We start from the raw sequence: 6,115 nt of genomic DNA on the forward strand, positions 1-6,115 counted from the left end.
CACACGATGTATAACTCTAGCTACATCATGTATAACTCCAGGCATATCATGTACACCCATCTTCACTTAATGAATTTATAACTTCAGCTATAACATTAATAACTATATCAAAATTGGTTCTTTAGTAAGATTTTTACGCAAATTTAGGTTTTCAATCACGCTTTTGTTACACCGAAGTCAGGAAATATTCAAAGAGTTTTACTACAAACGTCTGGAGTTATAATACTGTATTATTGAAGTTATACATATTTGGGTCAGAGTTTTTCAAAAACGCACTGGAGTTATAATTCCTACTTGATCAAGCTTTTCAATTTCGATCATTTTTTGCCATCAACAACAAGCTACCAAAATGAAAGAACAATCTTGATGAACACCATGAAAGTACAACAGTATTAACAATAATAACCTAGACACAAATAAGAAAGTAAACAACTCACCTTCGACGGCAACTTCAATCTGCATATGATCCACTTCACAAACACTGAATGTCATTTCCTGCTTGTTTCTCTGATGAAGAATGGCAATTTTTTTAACGGATGAACAATAACGAACTTTATCTTATAACAATTTTTTTATCTGACGATCACTGACATAGTTTTCCATTAGCGCTGATATTTCTCTTATTTATTTGATGATTTATATTGTATTTTACAGGATTTAGGATCGTTTTTCTGGGGATTTTTATGTGTTTTTGCTTGTTGAGAGGTTTTGAATGGTGAAAAGAGGAGGGAAGCATGCAAAATGATATAGGAGGCTTTGTTTATTCATAATGTCCGCGGGATTTGATATGGGTGGCAGTACATAAACAGTGGAAGTGGTCCCTCTCTCACACAATCAACATTTTCTTTTTTTTTTTTGCTCTGAAAAACACGCCCTCTCTCCTCATCTCATCCCTTCAATCCCTTCATCCAAGGGCTCTTATAAAGACTTAGGGCCTTATAAGGTATGAAGACCTTATAAGAACCCTTCTCTATATATATATATATATATATATAGAGTTAGGATCAAGAGAGTCTAGCTTCTTAGGGTGAGTCCGTCCTACCAATCTGGACCATTAGATCTGTTCGAATCAGTGGCTGAGATAAGAGTGTCTTAATAAGGGTAAAATCGTAAATGAACAATAATTATAAAATTAACTGCAGTTTTCGATTTCCGTCATTTAGCAATATTCTTTCTCTCTCATCAAAATCATGAATCTCCCCCTTCTCTCCGTATTCTCCATCAAGTGCTGCTCAAAACTTCAAAAGTTTGTCTAAAATTGATCCTTTATTGACAAATCTTCTTTCAATTCATTTATATGGTGAGTTTTCTCATGATTTTCTTCGTTTAATTTTGTATTGCTCTTCGATTTTTAATTTAATTACACATATATGTTGAAACTCTAACTTGATCGTGTTTTGAAGTTTCGCGAATTATGTGTGCGATTTCAAATCGTTTAGTCTTCTCAAGGCAATTTGATCTCAATTCGTGGTTTTGATGATAAATTTAGTTCTAGGTAAGGTTTTTGTGCAATTTTTAATATTTAATTTCAGATTAATTTAGTTTAAAGCTTTCTTTCAAATTTATTTCGATATATATTACGAATTGTTGATCTAAGAATTGAATGAAATTTATTTCCTATTTTTCGCTGGAATTCAGACGAATTTCCGCTTTTAATACCACATTCTAATTTGTGAACCGATTTTGTGAGTTGATTTCTCAGCCAAATTCCACATTTTTTAATGATTCTTCTCTAAATTAAATCTAACTATGTTAATAATTATTCGTCAACAATCACTCGCAGTTTTGTGTGAAATTTGAAGAAAGCGGAACTTCTAGCTACTCTTCGACATGAATGAATCAGGTAATCTATTGCTATGCTACTGAAATGTATTATATAATCTTGTAGGATTAGTATAATTTTTGAAATTTTATGTTGCTTTGAATTCAATATAATCGATTTGCCAATTTTCTGTAATTTTAGGTTTATAGCCTGATTAATTTTTTATAATTTCATTTCAATTTTACCATTTTCTGTAGTGATCTTCTACTCATACAAGTAATTCACCTTGATTCTGCTTGCCTCGCTTTTTAACTATATAATGATGTTACTGTAATGGAATAAGTCTGTTACTATAAAGATACAATGTTTTACTTTGGTGAAACTGTGAAATTTTATTATTCAGTTGATGTTACGATGTTATTCTGGTTTGATGAGTAACGGTGTTTGTGTGTTATAACAATGGATAAGAGTATTAACTAGCGACAATAATGATGGTTTAACTGTATTGCGATAATGGCTTAATCGTGTTATAATAATGGTTATACTTTGTTACAATAATGGTTTACACGTGTTACAATAGCAGTTATACTTTGTTATAATAATGGTTTACGAGTGTTACATTAACGGTTGGCCTCTGTTACAGTAATAGATTAATTATGTTACTCTAATGGTTTATTCGAATTACATATCCCGTCATTGTCTCATTACAGTTTTCAAGTATTAATTTTCTTCTCTTTTACTCTCCTTTGCTGAGACTCGCCAAATGAAGCTTCTGTGACTGTGGCGAAATGTTTAATTATAGTTGAGAATTTTTATTTTTATGGTGTTGTATACCAAATTGGCTAATATTCTACCCACAAAAGCTTATAGTTGAGAATTTTTATTTAATTATAGATGAGTGCTTTGTTTGTACTCCAGCCATGGTGCAACTCGTGGTACATTATTGTTGTTTGTTAGGGCGTGCGAAATGAGATGTCATAATGATATAATTGTGTTACTATAGTCTATAAGGAATAATTGTGTTACTCTAATGATACAAGTGTGTTATCATAATGGTATAGTTATGTTATTAAATTATAATAAAGAACAATTGTGTTTACTCTAATGCTGCAAATATGTTACTATAATGATACAGTTATGTTACTTTAATTGTATAAGTGTGTTACTGTAATAATGGTATAAGTGTGTCATCTTTTAAAGGTAATTCATGATAGTGATGTTAGCAAATTTATTGATTTCTTTTACATTTCAAGACAAGTTCGGGATTCTCCTGTTATCTTGATGTACATAGAGTTCCGGCAGTGGAAAAAAGATAGTCATGAAAGTTGTGGAGTTATCGTTGTGTAGGTAAAATGATGCCAATGTTTATTAAGTATGATAGTAATCCTCGTAAGATTGAGTACCAGTTTATCCTCTTGTGAAGTTATAGACAATGCTACCATTCAGTTTGGACCCATGAAAGGTATTTTAAAGACATTTAGCTTCAAGTACACCTCATTTATATTTATTTGTCATATATTAAAGGCTATTAGCTCAAATGGGAGAGCAATGTGCAAATTTTGCACAAAGATATGGGTTCGAGTCCCATATAGCCTAATAAATTTAAGAAACATGTGACTAAAACTTGTTATGACATGAGCATTACAGTATCATTTAGTATGAATAAGTCCTAATCATATTCAATCTTGGAAAAGTAAGGAGGAGAAGGAGGTCATGATAAGACTCGTGAAGGCATCAATGATATGTCCATGAGCTAGTATCATTCAATACAACAATCAGAGGTTTAGGGGGGGGGGGGCATGTGAGCCTGTTATAACCTCAAAGACAATTTTTTCTTTTTTGAAATTAAGCACAACTAGACACGACACAAACGAGTCGTTGTCCTTTACAGGCATTATCTTAATTTTAGAGTAACAGTAGTATTTAATAACCAACATGGGAGTCGAACCCACATCTTGTGCATTGCACAATGCTCTACCATTTGAGCTAATTGGTTTTTAAAACGGTTATAAATGTAAGTGCTCTACGTGTACATTAATATAGGAGTTTCGTTCAAATACTTCTTATCGTGGAAGTGAACAACATAGATGAATATGCCAACTAGACAGAAATACAATGAGTAATCATATTCAGCAAATTGGCGACATAAAACATGCTTGGACATGAATGCCTTATTACTAATTCAACTAATCCTGAAAACATAACAAGGTATGCTAGTTGATCTCAACATTCAAGCACTCAAACCATGGTTAAGTGACAACATGCTACCTTGAGCGTCAACAATTCCGCATCTCAGATCTGATGTACAACATATCTGAATAGTAGAGTCACTCAGGTTTTACTAGAAGTAATACAAGATAGAGACGTTAGCGCGTCAAGCTAGTTAATCAAATATCTAATATGTATATAGCATTTCTACAATAAAAACTACTAACATTTTTCTAGGATTTACAGATTAACATTTTTCTAGGGTCCAAAATGCATCACTAGCACAGTAGCACATATCAGTTGCAGTTCACAAGTTAGTTCAAATGCAAGCCCTGAGGTCAAGCCACCCGCCTAACCAACGGCTTTTGAGTTTCGACTATAGGTCAATCCTCCACTCATGAAAATATTACTTCTAGAATGACGCACTAAGTACTCAATAACTAACAATTATGGAAGATCAAACAACTTCAAGTTATAATAATAGCTAGTATGCGTTACAATAACCGCTAGTATGCGTTACAATAACAACTAATATATGTTACAACTACATTGAATGGGTGTTATAATAACAAAAAATTGTGTGTTACAGACAACGAGATAAGAAATGACAAATAAAATTGTGTGCTTTGGCAGGGGTCATTAAGCAACGAGATAAGAAATGACAAATAAAATTGAATCTGCTCTAAAGAAGCTTAAAATGATATGTTATAAGTCCAAAGGGAAGAATAGTGTAACAGGATATGTGTGCTTTATTTGTGAAAATTAGGAAGCTAATATAGTAAGAAATGGTAGAGTAATGTACGATTAAAGTAATACTAATTTTTCCTTAGAGTAAAACCACTTACACTAATAAATCACACAAGCTATTTCCTAGAATAACACTAGCTAAGCCTTATTATAACACAGGTAATCCGACAGAACAACACCTTTTTTTAGCACTAATGTAAGTATTCTCGCCAAATACGACACTAGCTAAGCCTTATTATAACAAAAGATATGACTCTAGATTATGGTGTAGATTTGAAATGCCAATAGAATTCGATCATAATACGACACAAAACCATCAAGATTTATTCATATTGTCATTGCGAAAGCCTTGAACATGTTCGCTAACGATTTCAATTACACGCGTATCATTTCCCACAATCCAATTACTCGTAACATTTTCCGACGAGCATTGTATTTGAAATATCTAATAAAACTTAAACAATTAACTAAATAAACCTTGAAATCAAACTAACTCCATACTTGGAAACAAATTAGTGAAACAACACATTGAAAGGATTAAAATTGTTGCAATTGATACTTGTATGCTTACATACATTAACGTCTTGAGAATCAAATGAAAAATTCGCCAAATCTGAAATTAAAGTCATCAATCAAGTACAAAATTAACACGAAAACAAATTTTACAATAACTAATACAAATCTAATGACTAGCTAATCAATCGCAAAAACTTCAAGAGAATGAATTAAGGAAACAAAAAGTTTCGGATAAGGGAACAATAGACCTTGGACTTGAGCGAAGAATTAGAAGATCTGTAATCATCAAAATCGAAATCGAAATCAGTAGAAGATGAAGAATCGCGATCTGTGTTTTCTTTTGTTTATTTGGGGATTATTATTATTATTTTACCAAAAGAGATTGGAGAGTGAAAGAAAGAAAGATGGGGACAGGTTTGAGTTTTTTGTTCTACTAACTTAGCCCGACGTGGCACAATCTGACGCGTTAACAGATGCTAGATCTGATGGTCTATATTGATAGGACGGACTCATTTAAAATCCCGGACTCACCGGATCCCCACTTTGTATATATATATATATATATATATATATATATATATATATATATATATATATATATATATATATATATATATATATATATACAGAGAGAGAGAGAGAGAGAGAGAGAGATTGAATCATGTGAGGCACCCTTCTTAGGGTGAGGCAGCTGTACCCATCCTAAACCGTCGGATCTAATAACTATAGACTCACCAGATGATGACACGTATTCCCCTTTATTATTCACCATATGCACAGCTAACATCTCATTTACTCAACTCATTTACTGCGTCTCCTTCTCTCTCTTCAACTCGTCTTCAGCTCCATCATCTTCATCTCGTCACTCGCCATTAATACTGA

The 6,115-nt window shown here is 32.5% G+C and overlaps 1 long non-coding RNA gene across 1 annotated transcript; it reads right to left on the minus strand.

Moving 5' to 3' along the window:
• Positions 1-5,007: 5,007 nt before the first annotated feature.
• Positions 5,008-5,605, minus strand: LOC141606613 (uncharacterized). The gene is made up of 2 exons (XR_012526777.1): positions 5,482-5,605; positions 5,008-5,330 (listed from the first exon to the last, which is right to left on the minus strand). It is a non-coding gene; the product is annotated as an uncharacterized LOC141606613 (long non-coding RNA).
• Between the last annotated feature and the right edge of the window lie 510 nt (positions 5,606-6,115).

Source organism: Silene latifolia, chromosome 1 (assembly GCF_048544455.1).
Source record: "Silene latifolia isolate original U9 population chromosome 1, ASM4854445v1, whole genome shotgun sequence".
Classification (NCBI taxonomy): domain Eukaryota; kingdom Viridiplantae; phylum Streptophyta; class Magnoliopsida; order Caryophyllales; family Caryophyllaceae; genus Silene; species Silene latifolia.